General features: G+C 39.4%; 1 pseudogene; it reads right to left on the bottom strand.

Annotated features, from left to right (window-relative positions):
- Window positions 1–12784, bottom strand: part of LOC131515440 (tigger transposable element-derived protein 1-like) — a 41017-nt pseudogene extending 28233 nt beyond the window's left edge.
- Between the last annotated feature and the right edge of the window lie 8998 nt (window positions 12785–21782).

The raw sequence follows: 21782 nt of genomic DNA, 5'->3' as shown, positions 1-21782 counted from the left end.
CACATGGAACATTCTCCAGAATAGATCACATACTGGGTCACAAAACAGCCCTCAACAAGTATAAAAGGATTGAGATCATACCATGCATATTTTCTGATCACAATGCTATGAAACTTGAAGTAAACCACAAGAAAAAATTTGGAAATCCCTCAACACATAGAGGTTAAAGAACATCCTACTAAAGAATTGTTGGGTTAACCAGGAAATTAAAGAAGAAATTAAAAAATACAAGGAAGCAAATGAAAATGAAAACACTATAGTCCAAAACCTATAGGATGCAGCAAAGGCAGTCCTAAGAGGAAAGTACATTGCAATTCAGGCTTATATCAAGAACCAAGAAAGGTCCCAAATACTCAATCTAACCTTACACCTAAAGGACCTATAAAAGGAACAGCAAATAAAGCCTGAAGCTAGCAGAAGAAGGGAAATAAAGATTATAACAGAAATAAATGATATAGAAACAAACAAACAAAAACGGTAGAACAAATCAATGAAACTAAGAGCTGGTTCTTTGAAAGAATTAACAAAATTGATAAACTTCTAGCCAGACTTATCAAAAAAAAAAAAAAAAAAAAAAAGAAAGGACCCAAATAGGTAAAATCATGAATGAAAGAGAGAGATCACAACCAACATTGCAGAAATACAAACAATTATAAAAGAATACTATGAAAAATTATATGCCAACAAACTGGGCAATCTGGAAGAAATGGACAAATTCCTAGAAACTCATACACTACCAAACCTCAAACAGGAAGAAATAGAAAATTTGAACAGACCCATAATCACCAAAGAAATTGAATCAGTAATCAGAAATATCTCAATAAACAAGAGTCCTGGGCCAGATGGCCTCCCAGAGGAATTCTACCATACAAATAAGAGTTAATATCTATTCTTCTCAAACTCTTCCAAAAAATAGAAATAGAATGAAAACTTCCAAACTCATTGTATGAAGCCAGTGTTACCTTAATTCTGAAACCATATAAAGACCCCACTAAAAAGGAGAATTACGGGCCAATAACCCTGATGAACATGGATGCAAAAATTCTCAACAAGATATCAGCAAATCAGATTCAACAGTACATTAAAAGAACTATTCACCATGATCAAGTGGGATTTATTACTGGGTTGCAGGGCTGGTTGAATATTTGCAAATCATATACCATGTTAATAAAAGAAAGGATAAGAATCATATGATCCTGTCAATAGAATCAGAGAAAGCATTGGACAAAATACAGCATCCATTCTTGATAAAAACCCTCAACAAAGTAGGTATAGAAGGAACATACCTCCATTTTATAAAGGCCATATACGAAAGACCCAAAGCTAATATTATTCTCAAAGGGGAAAAACTGAGAGCCTTTCCCCTATAGTGAGGAACAAGACAAGAACGTCCAGTCTCACCATTACTATTTAATATAGCACTGGAAGTCAGCCTCAGCAATCAGATAACAAAAAGAAATAAAAGGTACCCAAATAGGCAAGGAAGAAGTCAAACTTACACTATTTGCATGCAACGTGATACTCTATTTAGAAATCCCAAAAGACTCCACCAAAAAATGGCTAGAACTAACACATAAATTCAGCAAAGTCGTAGGATATAAAATCAATGTTCAGAAATCTGTTGCATTTCTATATGCCAATAATGAAGCAGCAGAAAAAGAAATCAAGGACTCAGTCCCATTTGCAATTGCACCAAAAACAATAAGATACCTAGGAATAAACCTAACTAAAGAGTTAAAAGATCTGTACTCTGAAAACTATAGAATACTTATGAAAGAAATTGAAGAGGACACAAAGAAATGGAAAAGCATGCCATGCTCGTGGAGTGGAAGAATAAACATTGTTAAATTGCCTATACTACCCAAAGCAATCTACACATTTAAAGCAATCCCTATCAAAATACCACCAGAATTTTTTGCAAACTAGAACAAATAATCCTAAAATTTGTATGGAACCACAAAAGATCCTGAATAGCCAAAACAATCCTGAAAAAGAAAAACAAAACTGGAAGCATCACAATTCCAGATTTCAAGCTATATCACAAAGCTGTAGTCATTAAGGCAGTATGGTCTGGCACAAAAACAGACACATAGATTAATGGAACACAATAGAAAACCCAGAAATGGACCCACAACCGTATGGTCAACTCATCTTTGACAAAGCAGGAAAGAATATCCAATGGAAAGAAGACAATCTCTTCAACAAATTGTGCTGGCAAAACTGGACAGCAACATGCAGAAGAATGAAACTGAACCACTTTCTTACACCACGCACAAAAATAAATTCAAAATGGATGAAAGGCCTAAATGTGAGACAGGGAACCATCAAAATCCTGGAGAACACAAGCAATAACTTCTCTGACTTCACTGGAGCAAATACTTATTAGACACATTGCTAAAGGCAAGTGAAACAAAAGCAAACATGAACTATTGGAACTTCATCAAGGTAAAAAATTTCTACACAGTGAAAGAAATAATCAACAAAACTAAAAGGCAGCCTATGGAATGGGAGAAGATATTTGCAAACAACATATCCGATAAAGGGTTAGTATCCAAAATCCATAAAGAACTTTTCAAAATCAACACCTGAAAAACAAATGACCCAGTTAAGAAAGGGACAGAAGACATTAATAGATGCTTTTACAAAGAAGACATCTAGATGGCCAACAGAAGTTGAAAAGGTGCTCAACATCATTCATCATCGGGGAAATACAAATCAAAACCACAAGAAGGTACCACCTCACACCTGTCAGAATGGCTAAAGTTAACAACATAAGAAACAACAGGTGTTGGCAAGGATGTGGAGAAAGGGGAACCCTCTTGCACAGTTGATGGAAAAGCAAACTGGTGCAGCCACTCTGGGTGTTCCTCAAGAAACTAAAAGTAGAAGTACACTACAATCCAGCAATTGCACTATTAGGTATCTACCCAAAGGATTAAAAAATGCAGATTAGAAGGGGTACCTGCACTCCAACACATAGCAGTATTATCAACAATAGCCAAACTACGCAGAGAGCCCAAATGTCCATTGACTGATCAGTGAATAAAGATGTGGTGTATATAAACACAATGGAATATTATTCAGCCATAGGAAAGAATGAAATCTTGCCATTTACCATGACATGGATGGAGCTAGAATGTATTATGCTAAGTGAAATAAGTCAGTCAGAGAAAGACAAATACTATATGATTTCGCTCATATGTGGAGTTTAAGAAACAAAACATATGAACATGTGGTAAGGAGAGGGGGAGAGAGAAGAAAGGGAAACTAACTACAAGAGACTCTTTTTTTATTTTTATTTTTTAACGTTTATTTATTTTTGAGACAGAGAGAGACAGAGCACGAACGGGGGAGGGGCAAAGAGAGAGGGAGACACAGAATCGGAGGCAGGCTCCAGGCTCCGAGCCATCAGCCCAGAGCCCGACGCAGGGCTCGAACTCACGGACCACGAGATTGTGACTTGAGCCGAAGTCGGACGCTCAACCGTCTGAGCCACCCAGGCGCCCCCACAAGAGATTCTTAAAGACGGAGAAACAAACTGAGGATTGATAGAAGTGGGTGGAGGATGGACTAGATGGGTGATGGGTATTAAGGAGTGCATTTGTTATGATAGGCTAGATACTCCTGAAACTAATACTACACTGTGTGTTAACTAACTAAAATTTGCATTTAAAAAAGGAAGAATAACAATAAAGAAAAACCCTGTGAACTGCTTTGGACATATTTTCAAGACATTAAGTGAAAAAAAAACAAGGTGCAAAACTTTACGTAGAGAAGTCTAACACTTGTTTAAAAAAAAAGAGAAATCACATATATTGCATCAGTTTTTATTTGCTAAAAATTCTAGAAAGGCAAATAGGAAACTAACAATAGTGATTATCTTCGGGAGGGGACTGTAAGAATTGAGCAGATGAAGGACAGGGAGAGAAAGATTCTCTTGGGTTTTATGGTTGGATTATATAAGTATGTTCCCTAGTCAAAAATAAATTAATGAGTTTTCAGATGAAGAAGATTGGCAGAGGAAAAGAACTTGGCACAAGGTCAGTGGAATGCTAAAAAGGCAATATCAAAAGACTTGAGAATAAGCCCTGCAAGGAATGAAGAGTGAGTCTGTATAATTCAGCTTAGAAAAGAGAAAACTGAGAGGTGATAGAACAGAACTCCTACATATAAACTGGCTGCTAGCCATTTGCCATCTTCCCTGAAAACAGGAGATAGGAGAGTTAAAGCATGAATGATTTCACTTCAATATCCAAATAAGACTGCAAATACAGGGCTAGGTTATCAAAAGAATACACAGACTTGCTTTCTCTGAAGCCCACCACTCCTTGAAATACAGAACCCTTCATTCACTAGCCAAAATACCCTGCACTGGCTTTTGGTCCACACCTGGGTGGCTCAGTTGGTTAAGCATTTGACTTCGGCTCAGGTCATGATCTCAGTTTGTGGGTTTGAGCCCTGCATTGGGCTCACTGCTGTCAGTGCAAAGCCCACTTTTGATACTCTGTCCCCTCCTCTCTGTCCTTCTTCTCTTGTGCTTGTGCTCTTTCTCTCTCTCTCTCAAAAATAAATAAACATTTTTAAAAAGTTTAGAATACAAAGAATACAAAGCCATTCCTACTCTGCACCAGCCTGCCTTTAAATCTAGGGCTATTGCTGGGCCATTCCTGCTTTCCTCCTTCCATACAACATACTCTCACCTCCAGCCTGGTGATAACTTCCTGTTTTTAAAACCTGTGCATTTTCCTCTACTGATACTCATCTCACTTCCTGAAATATCATCCTACTTCACTTCCTAGAGAGCTCCTATTCACTCTTGAGACTCAGAGGGTAAGACCTTTGTGAAATACTTTTGGAAGCCTCTCTGTGGCACAATTTGTTGTTTTCCCCATGCCTTCCCATGCCAAATGCCCACATTTCTGTCTTTTATTGTTCATTAGACTACATGATGGTTAGTGGAATAGAGGTTTGATGCCCCATTAAAATTGGCAGATATATCTTTCTATCCTTAGAAACCTATATTGTGGCCTATAACTAGCACAGTACCTGACCTCAAATTATGCTGACTGTATGGAGAGTGTGGTATAAAAGCACACTTGGAAATGAGAAAATCCAGACAGTAATTCTGTGCCTATATATTTCAAACCCTTTGAAGAAATGGGATGATTACTAGTCTGCTCTACTATATTTACAATGTCAGGGACAAAATCCAAGGCAATCCTTGGGCTGTGCTGAATAGATCCTGAATACATCAGAATACATGCTATTTCAAAAGATGCACAGTGGGCTTGCCATCAATGCAATTGTACCGTCTGGAATATAAATGTGCAAAAGCATACTTTGAAAGTGAAGCTCCATCAGTTGCATATCCTACATGAAGAATATGATAACTTGTATGTGTGTGTTCTAATAACACGTGTTTTTAAAACTTTCAAACTTAATGTACTACTAATTTATTTTAGCATTTTGGCTTATTTCCTTAAGGATAAAAAGGTGAAAAAGTCCACAAATGCTTCTACCTTGAGCTCATCAACACCATATCTCTAATTATAAAACAAATAGAAATAAGACCTCTTTATGAAGTCTTGGTCTTAGAAATGGGTCTCTTACACCTCAGAAAAATACATTTGAATTTATGCTTCATCCAAAGTTTCCAATTACCAAATTCAATCTATATTTTACATTCAAAGGCTTGTGTGAACACCCAAGTCCCTGCGTAATCATTTCATTTATCATAATTGATTAAATTGTCCATAATTGTCATAAATTATTGTATCACTAATTGGGACAACGAATCAAGCAGAAATACCTATGTCCTCGTGCAAGTTCAGTTTCATTTTGAACCTGCACAAGAGAAATGGAGTCAGACCCAATTGGGCTGAACAGCCAGTGTAATCATACTGTTGAGCATTAGGCAGGTACTCATCCTCATTAAACTTTTGTGTCCTCACCTGTGAAAGGAGGAATAATAACAACATTCCCTAGAGAGCTTTGAATTATGAATAACCTAGAAACTGGTGGCACATAATGCCTGGCACATAATAGATTTTCAATAAGTTGTGTTGTTTTTTAAATCATGGTTCCATTTGCCAGTCAATATTTTATTTACTTTCTTGCAGCTTCCTCAGTGTGGAGCACTCTTGCCCATGCATATCTCACCTTAATGAAGTAAACTCATCTTGGCCCTTAAATACCAGTGTCAACACCCCTGAGAAAACTTCCTGACTTCCTCCCACCTCTTCAGGCCAGTTAGTCACTCTTGAGTCATCTGCCTTAACATTGTAGGTCTACCTCTGTCTTTGCCTTTATTATACTATAATATTTATTTACTCCTTTAGCTCCCCTACTTTAATGTAAGTTGCTTTAGAAAATAGATTGTGTCTTCATCTGTGTTATACTAGTATTTTCTAGCACCATGTATTTCAAAGGGAAGTAAAAATAAGGGCTCTTAAAATATTTTAATTCAGACAGCTAAAATTGAAAGAAAGCATTGATGTTAATGGTATTTTGACTAAGAATCCAGAGGGAAAGTCCCCTATTATGCAAAATATTTAAATTTTTGAAGTCCTGAGTTAGTTTTTGCTTTTCTCAAAAAATAAAAGTGTGGTAGTTTTCTGTTAATCTAAAGGATCTCAGGGGCACCTGGCTGGCTCAGCCAGAAGAGCACATGATTCTTGATCTTGGGGACATGGGCTCAAGCCCCATGTTGGGTGTAGGTATTACCAAATAAATAAATAAACTTAAAAAAATAAAGAACCTCAGATTCTGGGTCTAGGGGGTTTATTGAAGTGCAATATAAGTAAAAAAAAAAAAAAAAGTCAGCTCTGCCACAAGCAAATTCAAGCGTAACATGAACAACGTACTTTCCATAATATTTGTCCATATGGCCAAAGCTTATAACATTGTCTCAACAAGTCTATAGATGAATAAAAAGTGAATGAGAGACCCTCTGTTTTAGGTGAAGTTAAGGAAAGTTTGGGAGAAAAGTAAAAAATTATTCAGTAGTGAGGGTATGCAAGCTGATTCTATGTGTTTAATTCTCTGACGAACTACACTGAGAGTGGAGTAAGGCTGGTTCCAGAATGGGGCTGGAAATATGCAAGAATTCTCAGTATACCCCCCCTTCGAACTCCCTGTCACACACAAATGATTTATCAATTCAGATTAATTTAATTAGTAAGATCATCTTTCAAAATAAAAAATACCACTATGGGATGGGAAGAATAATAAACAGTAAAGCAATCATCTGAATGCTATCATCAAATAAATGTTCAGTTCAAATCAGAACCACACCTTGCTAGTTAAGATTGGAAGCAATCTTACACTAGAAGGAGGAAAAATATCTGGATCTGAGAGGCTCAGTCTCTTAGTCTCACTCTTTATACTTCTGGTGCAGAACAGTACATCCAGATTTTGTTACTGCAGGAATCTGGACAGGTGCTTTACTTCTAAAACCAAGAAACTTGCTTTTCAAACCAAACACATGAGAAATCTAAAACAACTCAGATAGTTTCAACACAAACAACTGACAAAAAAAATTTATAATTACCTCCTATTATCTAAGGAGGAAGGATTCTGGTAAGAGATGGCTTTCATTTGTTGAGCACAAAGCCAGCAGTATGGTGACCAGTGGCTTCCTTATAGGACAGTTGGAGGACACGAGCATGAGGCCCAGCTGGAGGAGTTTACAGTGCCCTTTGTCAATCTAAGAATGGAGATGTGGAAGGAGTTGAGGGGACCCCAGGAAGGTAACGCTGGAGGGAGGGAGGTGGGAGAAGAAGGGGGAGACTGCAGCAGGCTACAGCAGAAGACAAGAGGAAAATTGCCCAGGATGGGGAGGAAGTGAAAGGTTCCGAGCTCTCTGATGTCAACCAGCTTCCCCACCAAGCCTGCAGTGGAATGTCCATTTATCACCAATGCTTGAGGGAGAGGCTTTTCATTTGGAAAAATGAGAAGCCCCCTGAGTTCTCTTCCAAGATGGTCATGGGATGAGGACAAAACTGTCCATTGGGCCCAGCCACAACTGTCTCACATAATTATTTTAATCTTTTGGTTTGATTTCAACTTCAAAGGGGATCAACTAACTTCATCATTGATAGAGATGAAAGAAAAAGATAAACAAACCCCAACCAATATGGGCTATGCATGCTGCAGGGGTTTGCTCTTGGTTAAAACAGTGATGTTACTTGGAGTCAATAATGGAAAAACTCTTCAGAAATCATTGAAATTGAGTTTACTGGGCCATGCTGTCACAATCTCAACTGGAACAGCTATACTGACAGAGCTGTAAATATTTTCCTTTGAAATCACAATAGTCCAATATAGGGTGTCTCTGTAGTAAAATCATCCCTCCTGGCTGAGAAAATTGGTTGCCAGGGTAACAGAGTTAAAGCAGCAAGTGGCTGAAAATCGTTTTTCATTCCCAGCACGATGCTTTCCTCTTTCACAAAATAACACCAACACTCTGACAGGCAAAATAACAAAAAAGAAAAACCCTAATTGTGGATACTTTAGAATTCATAGACACAATTTTCTACCAGTCCCATTAATCCATCTCTCCATACCACCCTATCATCTGATCCCTACCAAAAATGTTTTGATTCATCCCACCTCTTACTATAAATCTCCCTTCTCTTTGGACTGATGTGATGATACAGTGTCATTCCATAGTTCTTCACAAACGCTTATATTTGTAAGCTTATATTCAGCCAGGAGCCAGAATAGAGCAAACAACACCCTCAGTACCCTGTTTATACATACTCCAAGTCCATTTACAAACAAATCAAGCTGGATTCTTACCTGTGAAGGTATATGCATTGCCTTACCCTCCAAAATGAACTTCCTTCCAGAGTTTCTCATTTTATCTCAAGGTGGGGCTACTTTCCCTAGTCCCAGATTCCTAATTCTGGTGTTACCTTTCTCTTTTTAAAAATTTTTTAAAATATTTATTTATTTTTGAGAGACAGAGAGAGACAGAGCGTGAGCGAAGGAGGGGCAGAGAGAGAGGGAGACACAGAATCCGAAGCAGGCTCTAGGCTTTGAGCTGTCAGCACAGAGTCCAACACAGGGCTCAAACCCATGATCCATGAGATCCTGACCTGAGCCAAAGTCAGATGCTTAATGGACTGAGCCACCCAGGCACCCCTCTGGTGTTACCTTTTATTTCACCATCTCTTCTGGTCTTCAGGTCCCACCAGCTGCTAAGTTATTGGAATACTCCCTTGTCATGTTGCTTAACTTTGACCCCTCCTCAGCCCTCCCTAGCAAGTCTTCAAATACAGAAACTTTATAACATACACTTTATGTCCTGTCCTCTCTCCTGGTATCATATTCTTTCCCTTTTGTTTTCTCTCTGACCTATTTCCTCACCCTCTAATTTTAATGTAGATATCCAAAAACATTTCTCTTTTCTTAGCCTGGAAAAACAGAAAACTCCTTTAGGTCAAGACCTGCCCTTGTTGAGGAAATTATCTGAATTGGAATCACCTGCTTTGGGGTATAGACGCTCATCCTGAATAGCCCAAAAGTGGGTGGAACTGTCGTACGTGAGGTGAAGGGAAGAATTTGTCAGTTGCTCCAGGAGAAGAGAGAGGACTTAGGGAACAGCAAGATGTCAGAAGGCTTTGCATCCAGTGGTCCCCCAAACTTTAGAGAAGTGAGAAAAGTCACAGAATGCTTTCTGAAAGTGGATTTTGGTTTTGGTTTATTTTGTGGGAGTTTTGTGTAAGACAACTGGAGAAGGTGCTTATCACCCAGGTTGACATGGCAGGATTGGGGAGCCAGTTGTCTCCCTTAGGGAGACAGGAAGCTGCAACAAGAATTGTGAGTAAGTGAGTAGTAGGAAATTCTCAAAACCTTAGAAGGGCTCCGAATTCTCATTTGTCATGTGTTCAAGTATTGGATATGTTTACCAAAATATCTGAAGAATAGGAGGCCCTAGCTGATGTCTGGCTTACATTTTACTAAATTTATGTAATTTAATAACTTGCCTTTAATCTTTTCTGGCTCAAGGAAGAGCATAAAAATACATAGATAAAATTTAAAGAATGTAAAAAGGACACTGTTTATACATTGTGATTATAACCTTATAAAACTATTCAGAAGAAAAAATTAAGGAAATATATCAAAATGTCAATCAGCTATGTTTGGTAGTAGGATTGTGGGTAACTTTCTCGTCTTTTTTCAAACATATGTAATATGGTTATATTTTATTTTTACATCTTAAACAGGAAATTAAAAAGGCTATGAATATGAGGAGATGTTCATGATAGAATGTTAAGTTTAAAAATTAAACTCAAAGTACTTGGGTATGTCTGCAATGATATAAAATAAAAATACAATGCCTGTAGACAGGAGGTAGAAAGGATATTCAAAACTGTCGCAGTTTGATTTTCCTGGGAAGCAGACTCTGAGACCGAACTGGGTTTAAGATGTTTTTCAGGGAGCCTTAGGATCATCACCTGTGGAAAAGGGAAGGCAAGAAGGAGGGTGGTCAGAGGGAGAAGTCTAGCTAAATTAGTCTATTGGTTATCCCCTGTTGGGCCAGAATACCTGTCCTGCACACTCCCACCCAACTCAGTCATTGGACATGTGGACACTCCAGGGAGGGGTGACCTTGGGAAAGGCAATCGTCTGCCTGCAGGGGCCTCCATCTGAAGGTTGTCCGCTGACAACGCTCCTAGTAGCTGAGCCAACAGTTCCTTCCTTGAAGGGGGTATGAGTCACACATGCTCATACCCAGGACAAAAATGAAAACATTGCACATGGAATGGTAGGATAAATGTCATTCGAAAGCACTTTTTAAATCACTTTTAGTTTTGTTACATCAAATTTTTATTTCTATAAAATGCATATTTTAATAGTACTGATGTCACAGCATTGTTGTGAGAATTTAAAAAGATAACTACTGTAAAGTACCGTGCTTGACATAAAGTGCTCAATGTCATTACTGTTCTTTATCTCTAACTCTTCCTCACTTACACCCTGCTAAGGAGTAAGTCCTCTTCTTTTCATGCCTTGTATAACTCGACAGTGGCCAAACCACCTCTTTTTTCACCTGTCCCTATCTTTCTGCTTTCTGCCATTGAAAATAATGTAAAGGATATGATTCTGGAGTCATACCGGGCACTTTATGAGTATCCAATGACAACAAACAAGAGGACAATAGGCCCACACTCTATGGATGGTGAAGCAAAAGATTAAGTAGTCTGGGTCTTTAATGGCGTTATTGAAATATCACACAACCCTAAAGCCATCTACTTCTGGACTCTTTATTAAGGAGATAATAAATACCCTCATGATTTAAGCTACTCTTAGTTGGGCTTTGTTTCTTACAGCTAAAAACATTTCTAACAAATATTTAGGGAAATGGAGATGGATGGAAGTTTGGGAAGAAAGAAATACATAAGGTTTGTAAACTGGCTTGAATTCTATAAGTTGGGAGAGTTGTGTGTCTTTGGGAACATAACTTAATGATGAGATCACTTCCAACTATGTCTGTTTCCAATTGATCCATGGTTTAATTTCCTGAATAACTCTCTGTCCATGATACAAAACAAATTAATCTTTCTTTTGCCTCTAAGCTAGATGAAGCAGGTGTGTGGGGAGAAAAAGGATAATGAGATTTTCTGTTTATTGGTGTAAACCAGCGTGGCCATTAAAAAACAAGCAAAAAAACACTTTCATTCAGAACACTAAAATTCCTAGCACTTTTGTGAGAAGACCTGCATCCTGATAATTTCCAACATTACCTATGATTCTAAACATAAGTTATTTGTCCTCTTTATTATTCAGCAGGTATGATTCCTGTGGAGTTGTAGAAAGACATGTTACTCTCCATTCTTAGGAGAGCTGTGTGAAATGATTCACCCAGTGACTGGTTGTGGACCATGGGGGGAAGAAATTCAGGAACTAGGAGCTTAAATCACTTGCCATAATTCTCTCAGCAAATGAGGAATAGAGATGGAAATAAACTTCAGAGCTTCCCAAACTTTTATCCTTCATCCTCTCTAAATGATGCTGCTTATCAGAGATAACTTACAAGCTCTTATGTTGTCATATTAAAAAAGACAGCTACGGAAATGAAAGCTCCCTGAATTATCATTTTAGATGAGCTTCAAGAACTGTAGTTTTGAATTGGAACGTTATGAAAAATAAGACTGAGTGCCTGGGCTGGCTTTTAAGAGTAGAGCAGGTCCATTTCCAAAGGAGATGGATGGCGTGATCCGAACCTCAGGTCTGTGAGTCACACACACTAATACATATTTGGAAATGTCAGTTACTTAGCAAGAAGCTCCCCCAAGTTGGTGACACAGTTTTGATCGTACTTATACCCTAAATTCTGTTTTGTTATGGCTCTTAACTTGATGTGGAGGACTGCGCGCTTATCCCAATGAAAGTATTTCTTGGTTCATGGCCAAGGTCTACTGGATCAGCAGAAATGCTCTCTGCTATTCTCTGCCAGAGTTGTATTTCCCTTCCGGGTCTCAACACTTTCCAGCTCAGACATCCGGGCACATCTTTCTAGACCTATGCTTTGGCGGCTTACATGACGTGTGTTTCTCTTTGACCGATCCAGTGTCGTGCGATCAAGTCCACATATACAATGTCCACGTAGCCTGACCTCACTATAAGGATCTGTCTTCTGCTTTATCTCAGCACATGAGGCGAATCCAGAACTATGAGGAGGGGCGCTGGGGCAGCTGGTGAGTCCAGCACCACAAAGCCAAAGCCTCACTGGGAATTGAGTGCTGTGCTCAGGCCAGCTCTCACCTCTTTTGTTCATACTTCTCTCGAGCCTTCTGCCCATAAGAAATGCCTAGCATCCCACACAGGCTAAGAAAGCACAGTCCTTACCTTCAGGGTGCCTACAAGTCATTAAATCAGATTCGGTGATCCGAGCAGATAAAAAGGCCTACGTAGGCACAACCATGCAAACCCCGAACAGACGCATCAAATGCATGACAGACTTTGAATTACTTTTTGACTCCAAATCAAAGAACTTGGCATAGAAGGGATCAATTTAAGTTGGTATGAATTCTAATTCATGTATTCTGTGAATTGGTAATAGAAGCAAAGCTATAGGACACTTCTCCCAAGATTACAGACTATTCTTAGAGTTCTCTTTTTAGTCTAAATGGGGTATGCACTGGGCAGCACTTCTCAAAGTGTGGGCTGAGGGTCCTTTTCTTCTGAGGATGGGAAGCTTATTTAAAATGCATAGATTTCAAACTTGACAGAAACCCATGGGGGAGGGGAAGGAAAAAAAAAAAAAAGAGGTTAGAGTGGGAGAGAGCCAAAGCATGAGAGACTCTTAAAAACTGAGAACAAACTGAGGGTTGATGGGGGGTGGGAGGGAGGGAAGGGTGGGTGATGGGTATTGAGGAGGGCACCTTTTGGGATGAGCACTGGGTGTTGTATGGAAACCATTTTGACAATAAATTTCATATATTGAAAAAAATTAAAATTAAAATTAAAAGTAAAAAATTAAAATAAATAAATAAATAAATAAATAAATAAATAAATAAATAAATAAATAAATAAAATAAAATGCATAGATTTCATAGAGGGGCCTGGGTGGCTCAGTCAGTTAACCATCTGACTTTGGCTCAGTTCATGATTTCAGGGTTCATAAATTTGAGCCCCGTGTAGGGCTCTGTGCTGACAACTCAGAGCCTGGAGCCTGCTTTGGATTCTGTGTCTCCTTCTCTCTCTGCCCCTCCCCTGCTCACGTTCTGTCTCTTTCTCTCATTCAGAAATAAATAAACATTAAGAAAATAAAATAAAATAAAATAAGATAAAATAAAATAAAATGCAGTTTCATGGACTCCATCTCAAAGCTAAATCAGAATTTCCTGGGGGTGGGGAATTCTGGGAGTCTGTATTTCAATCAGATCCCCAAGTTTGAGACCAGGATATAGGGAATATGGAATTTTGCTAACATCATCTATGTCTCCCAAATGTGCCTGGAGCTTTGGAGCCTCTTGTTAAGCACATTCCCAGGCACCTCCCTTGGACATACAGGTTCAGTAGGTCTGAGGCGGTGTCCTGGGATCTGTATGTTTATTTAACAAGCGTCCCAAAAGATTGTTGTGATGGGGCAAGTTTGGGGAACTCTGAATGGAGATGAGGGCTTAAAGCACATGTCATTTAGATTCTATAAAAACAGGGGCGCCTGGGTGGCTCAGTCGGTTGAGCTTCCGACTTCGGCTCAGGTCATGATCTCACGGTCTGTGAGTTCGAGCCCCGCGTTGGGCTCTGTGCTGGCAGCTCAGAGCCTGGAGCCTGTTTCAGATTCTGTGTCTCCCTCTCTCTCTGACCCTCCCCCGTTCATGCTGTGTCTCTCTCTGTCTCAAAAATAAATGAACATTAAAAAAAAAAAAAACAAAAAAAAACAAAGGTGATACTTATTGAGTCCTTACTACTAAACACTGCTGAATGTTTTCCTATGTTAACACACCTGAAAATAAATCTTATGAGACAGGAGGTATTGTGATCCCTATTTTATGGAGGAAGAAAATGAGACTTAGCAAAAATAACTTGCGGTCACACAGCTAGTGAGCAGTGGAGACAGAATTCAAACTTAAGTTGTAGGAGTCAAAGATCCTTGCTCTTCCCTGTTAGACCAGCTTGTCTTTCTTTATATACCAGACAACTGCCAGAATGGAGTTTTCTGCTGTATGACATCTGAGAGAATCTCCTTTATGAGGTTTTGCAGTTTTTGGAACCAGGACTTAATACTCAAGGGTATAAAACCTAGTCTGCTTTATTTTTTGAAATGTTTTCTTTTTAAAAATTTTTAAATGTTTCTTTTTTGAGAGAGAGAGAGAGAGAGAGAGAGAGAGAATGTGAGTGGGGGAGGGGCAGAGAGAGGGAGACACAGAATCCAAAGCAGGCTCCAGGCTCTGAGCTGTCAGCACTGAACCCGACGCGGGGCTCGAACCTGCAGACTATGAGATCATGACCTGAGCCAAAGTTGGGCGTTTAACCGACTGAGTCACCCAGGTGCCCCGAAGTGTTTTTCTAACCAAAGCCCTATTTTTAGAAATTATTTTTCTGATACTCACATTATATATTGTATTCATTTCTTTATTCACTTTCTACACTATTAGCTTCTCTTCTAGAAGAGTGACTTTGTCGACTTTGCCAGAACTCAGGATTATTACTGTCAAGAGTCTGAAATGGAGGTCACAAAATCTTCCTCTGAGCAGCTGCACCAAAGAAGCTTTGGTCTTAATTGTCCTTGATGTGTCTTATTAACTATTTCAAGTGTTCACACATAACTTCCGAATCAGGCTGATTTCTTGTGCTCATAAATTTACTCATTTTTAAATTTACCAAAGAAAGTTTGTAAAAACTGATGTTCAGAAAATGACTTCCTGTGCACACACACTGCGGAGGACTGTGGCACATGAGGATTGGGACACTAGGATTGTGGCAGGGTTAGAGAAGGACACGGAAAGGTCTCTGTGGGGAGAGGAGGAGATGAAGTTGGTTTTGTCTGAAGCTAATGGACACTGTATGTCATTTTTTCCCATTCAAATGCAAAGATGAGAAGAGGAACTTGATGGTGGCTACAATGAATGGGTGCCCTGAGCCCGATTTGTAGTGTGGTCTCCTTCCCGCAGGATCGGGTGGTGCTGGGCAGTCTCAGAGCCACCGAGCAATGGACCATGAGTAGTCCCGATGGGTGGGAACAAAAAATCAGGAATTGTTCTTAAAAAGTGCTTGCATTTTTGTCACCAGATGACACAGTGGCCTGTTTAGTTATTGGAAATGCTTACAGCGCCACTCAGAACTGACTGCTTCAGAGTCTTCTTTTTGTCTCCACTTACTCCTTTAAATATTTTTAACAGCTTTATTGTGGTATAATGGGCATAGAATACACTGCCCATACTTAAAGTGTAGAAAAGTTTTGGCGTATGCATATGCCTGTGAAACCATCACCACAATTAAGAGAGTAAACTATACACCGCCAGCAAAAGTTTCCTTGTGACCTTTCATAATCCCAGCCTGCCTTCTCTGGAGACCCCGTGGCAGCCACTGATCCATATGCTGTGTCACTATTGATTAGTTTGCATTTTCTAGCACCTTATGTAAATGGAAGCCTACAGCAGGTACTCTTTTGATCTGGCTTCTTTCATTCAACAAAATTATTTTGAGGTTTAATCCATGTTACCATGAGTATTAATAGTTTATTCCTCTTTAGAGCTAGTATTATTTATTTCATTGATAGGATTTCATTCTATGGATATACCAGCTTGTTTATTCATTCACCTGTTGATGGACATTTGTATTGTTTCCAGTTTGGAGACATTATGAATAAAGCTGCTACGAATAATTGTTTACAAATCTTCGTGTGACTATGCTTTCATTTCTCTTGAGTAAATATCAAGGAGAGGAATGATGAGGTCATACAGTAGAGACAGGCTTTTATTTTTAAGAAAATGACAAGTGGCTGTACCATTTACATTCTCACCACTAGGTGTGTGAGAGTTTTGTTTCCTCCACATCCTTACCAAACCCCGGCTGGTCAGCCCTTTCAACTTTAGCCACTCAGAGTTGTGCAGTGGTATCACTATGATTTTAACTGCCTCCCCCTAATGACTTATGATGCTGAGCATATTTGTAATCTATCTATCTTCTTTGGTGGTATGTTTGCTCAAATCATTTGTCTATTTTTTGAAATAGTGCGTTCTCTTATTTTTGAGTTTTGAAGAGTTCTATTTACATTCAGGACACATTCTTCATCAATCAGATGACTTGCAAATACTTTCCCCCAAATAGTTTTTTCTTTTTTTCCTCATAGTCCTTAATGAGATCTGTTAATTAGAGGGATCGAATCTGCCAGGAGCCTCTGTGTCAACTGCCCATTGCTGCAGATGCCCAGCCCCCTGTGAGAAGAGCCAGAGGAAGTCAGAGGATGTCCCTGCTGCTTGGAGTCAGTGCCTCCATGTTGCACTGGGTTCAAGGTGTGGAGATAGGAAGAGGCTGCAGGCAGGGGAGCCAGGATATAGGCACTGGGCTAGAGGCTCTCTCATATTATCTTATTTCTTTGTCACACTCACTACTAAGAGCCATTGTTATTCTGATTCTACGGCAACTTGCCAAAGGTTACAGAGCCTGCAAGGAGCAAGGGTTGAAAGCAAACTATGTCTGACTACAAAACCCACGTTTGTTTGCTTTTTCACAATCTCGCCCTGCCTCCACCACAGCCTTGCATGACCATGGATGGGATGAGTGAATAAGAAAGCCAACTTAATCTAACCCAGTGCCAGGTCAACAAGTGTTCATTGAGGCCCACCCATGTGCTTAGAACTAAGATATTCTGAACAACAAAAACAACATGTGTGAGCACAACCCCAAATGAATGAGCAGTGACTAGGGTTCATGGATGTAGCAAGACCAGAGCTGAGAGGAAATCCAGGTGAGGTTTTCTGACTACATGGACGTAGATGCAGTGCAAGTGTATCTGCTCACTGAGCTCGGGAATGCCCAAGTAGGATAGGAAGGCCACGCTCCAAGTCTGCACACAGGAGTCACAGAACAAATGAAAGGAAACACAACTCTGCGCACGGGGCAGGAAATGTGCGGAAGACTGCAAGACTCCAGATAGATGTGGGTAACTTGACAGTGAGCCATAATGAGTGCATAGAGGGAAATGGGCGTGTTGGAGAATGTCTCTGGCCTTCTGCGGGAACTGTAAAGAAAATGACCACCGTGCTTTTCTCGCTCAACGTTAGGTCAAATGCCAGGCAAGAGAGCTTACCGATGAGACGACATTTGTAAATGTTGTTTATGCTCCTAAACTTGTGGTACTGAATGTAGAGGGGACCCTAATGTCCCCGCAGGTGGGCACAGATCACACAGACTGCCAGTTTTCTCTCTGGTCACTGGACTCAAGTAGGGACGTCAAAGAAGGGCACTAAGTGTATTAAGCACCTGAACTACTAACTCGAAGATCCTAAGTCACTCTTCACAGGCACGCTGGAGGCCATGTTACAGCTTCCTCCTTCTACCCCTGAGCCCATGGTGTCACTGTTGTTGCTACACACCAGGAAGTGAGCGATAGTCCTTTGTGCAGGCCGATGGACTAGCACTCATGTTATCTCTTGGCACATGCAGCAATTACAGCATCTTCTCAAACGTTTATTGAAGACCACTCATTCTTTAAAGGTGAATTTAGTTACTGGAATGTTCCTATGTATAAAAAATATGGTGGATGCAACATATGAAAGATATCTATTTCAATTAATTTTTTTTAATCTTTATTTATTTTTGAGAGAGAGAGAAAGTGAGAGCAGGGGAGGGGCAGAGAGAGAGGGAGACGCAGAATCCGAAGCAGGCTCTAGGCTCTGAGCTGTCAGCACAGAGCCCGACGTGGGGCTTGAACTCACAGACTGAGAGATCATGACCTGAGCCGAAGTCGGACACTTAACCCCGACTGAGGCACCCAGGCGCCCTAGAAAGATACCTATTTTAAAATATTTCTTCTTCTTCCAAAAATAAATAAATAAATAAATAAATAAATAAAATAAAATAAAATAAAATAAAATAAAATAAAATATTTCTTCTTCAGTGCCTGGTTCCTGTCTGTAGGGCCTAAAAGTTCCATGAGACTTCTTAGGCCTCAGGGGCTTATTTAAGAAATTTTTTCTTTTATTCCAACTCAGAAGAAGAACATTATCCTCATTAACAGCTCATAGCAAATTAAACGTATGTAAACCCCAAATATTATGGTTTAAATAGGAAAAAGAAAGGTTTGCAACTGATCCAGTCTGAAGTAATTTGAAGGCTCAGCCAACATGATGTGACTGATTCAAGCGTATAATAATTATTCACTTCTGTTGAACAAACTGCAGGCAAAGATTATATGCTTTTAGGAGACAAACTTTCTCAAGACGCCTTCACAGTGCCTGAAGAGAACACTAGACAAGAAAGAAGACTTGTTAATCCTTTTAAACAGGATGATTTGTCCCAACAACCAAATTTGTAACATAATCCAGAAATGTTTATTCCCAGTCTGAACTTAGTTTTCTTCCCTTATTTTGTTTCTCTGAGTAATTTCTGTTCTGAGAGAACAGAACAGAAATGTTCTGAGGCTCTTTTCAGTCTTCTTTTGATCTTCTTGATATTTGTACACAGGTGGAAGGGTACCTCAGAAAATATGCCTGTTGTATTTGAAAGGCAATCATTCCACTTCCTGAATGTGGAAATTTTGCTTCCTAAGCAGGATGGTCGATCTCCAGATGTAGCCAGATGCAACCCAGTGTGGGAGGCTGAGGCTGTCTGTGGTGAGCCAGGACTCAGGTCCAGAGAGCAGCTCACTGGGGCAAGCAGGTGCTGGAGGGGAGAGACTCTGGTACTTGGAGATCCCCAATCCTGCCCCACTGTGAATCATACAGGCCTCTAAAGGAAAAACAAGCCATACCGTATTTATTTTTAAATGTATTTAATAAGCATTTATAAAGAGCTTACTATGGCCAGGCACCATTTTCATCACTTTAAAAGTGATTAGATCGGGGCGTCTGGGTGGCTCAGTTGGTTAAGTGTCTGACTTCGGGTCAGGTCATGGTCTTGCGATTCATGATTTTGAACCCGGTGTCAGGCTCTGTGCTGACAGCTCAAAGTCTAGAGCCTGCCTTGGATTCTGTGCCTCCTTTTCTCTCTGCCCCTCCCCCACTTGCGCTCTGTCTCTCTCTCTGTCAAAAATGAATAAACATTAAAACTAAATAAATAAATGAAGATCGAAAAAAACAGAGTGATTAATCAAGGGGCGCCTGGGTGGCTCAGTCAGTTAAGTGTCCAACTCTTGATTTTGGCTCAGGTCACGATCTCCAGGTTCATGAGCCCTGCATCAGTCTCTAGGCTGACAGTGTGGAGCCTGCTTTTGATTCTCTCTCCCTCTCTGTGTCTCCCCTCCCCTCTCTTTCTCTCTCTCCCTCTCTCTCTTATACACACGCGTACACACACACACACACACACACACACACACACAATAAATACATGAACATTTTTAAAAAGTGATTAGATCAAAAACTCGTTCATGAAATGCTCATAATCACCCTGTGAAGGTCATACTGTGGTGTGGTTTCACACACCACTGCTTTTGTATCTTCAGTAAAATGTCACACGTTGTCCCAAGGATAAACCATAAGATTCAAAAAGAGTTATTCAATACTTTGAATATTTCAGTGCTGCTGTGTCTTGTGGCCAAGCATTCACATAAAAGAAGTCTTGTCTGTGCCTAGGATTGGTAAGAAGATGCAAGCAGCAGGCGCCATTGTCTCCTATCTGCTAATTAAGCTGTTTGTTTGTAAGGCAAACGGCAATTCTGCAGAGGAGATGTTAACTCAGTCTTTATGTCTGTAGTAAAGTCTGCACGGAGTTGCCGTAATACTGGAAACTGGTACTTCTGCTGTTTCTTTGACTTACTCTTCACCCAATAGACATTGAGCAATGTCTGATAGTAAAATTGTTAAAGGCTGTATCTCTGAATTATTCTTTGTACTCCTTTGGTCTCATAATATCCTAGAAGATGATCCATGGAGTTTTCATTTCTAGTTCAAAAAGTTGTAACATAAGTTTTGGCATTTAAGAGCTCATCAAGTCCACATTTAAGATATTCAATTATTTCTGCTTTAAACACTAGGTTATTGGTGTGAAAACTGGCAATTCTAAATTGGCAATATAGAGGGACAATGTAGTTGATACTCTGTATTATCTGAAATTTTTCCGTTGTGTAAGACCCAACGGGTAAATTATTAATGTCTATTAAGCAAGGCAAACAAAGGTTTTGTCATTGGTTTCATTTACACTTTTGCCCAGTCTCTTTGGAGAGTCAGAGAATTCTCCATTGTGTCAATTTTCACATTTTTCAGCATCTTTAGACATGGATAGTACAACTATGAGTTGAGAAAGCAAATGTGTTAATCTTCCCTTTCATGTCAATGTCCTTTAAATATTTTATAATTTTTTAAATTTTTCAATAAAATTATTGAACTCTAAAATAATTTTAAATAAAAAAATTTTTGTTAAATTTTTTTAATGTTTTTATTTATTTTTGAGACAGAAACAGAGCATAAGCAGGGGAGGGGCAGAGAGAGAGGGAGACACAGAATCTGAAGCAGGCTCCAGGCTCTGAGCTGTCAGCACAGACCCCGATTCGGGGCTCGAACTCACGGACTGTGAGATCATGACCTGAGCTGAAGTCGGACACCCAACCGACTGAGCCACCCAGGTGCCCCTTAAATAAAAATTTTAATTATATGTTTTCAAAATTTTTTAAAATACTGCAAAATTTTTAAAAATATTGCAAAATTACATATATATGATCTCATTTACATAAATTTATGTATGTGTGTACATCTAAACATAGAAAATACATGTTAGAATGATCACTGATGTGTGAAATTCTAGCCTTTTTTGCTTTTTTCCTTATATTTGGTATATTGCCCAATTTTTTTTTTTTTTACCATGTACCATTTATGACTTTTAAAAGCTATTTTCTTTGTTTGTTGACAGGAGGGACCTCCATTCCCCTTAGTCACTGTGCAAACATCTTGGATGTTGTGTAAAGGGTGAATGGGACTAGTCTGATGATTTGGTAAGTCTGTCTGGACATAATTTGGAGGGAGAACATGTTCATGCTAATCAAAGCCCACAAAGGTGGATTTGAATACCGAAACATAAATATTTCAATTTCATTTACTAAGAGAACACAAAGTCCACTGAAATAACATCTCTTCCAAATCACATAGCTGACTTGGGAAAATAAGTTACAG

The sequence above is a fragment of the Neofelis nebulosa genome, chromosome 6 (genome assembly GCF_028018385.1).
Source record: "Neofelis nebulosa isolate mNeoNeb1 chromosome 6, mNeoNeb1.pri, whole genome shotgun sequence".
Classification (NCBI taxonomy): domain Eukaryota; kingdom Metazoa; phylum Chordata; class Mammalia; order Carnivora; family Felidae; genus Neofelis; species Neofelis nebulosa.
Note: the sequence above shows the minus strand (reverse complement) of the source record. Positions and strands in the feature narration are given on the sequence as shown.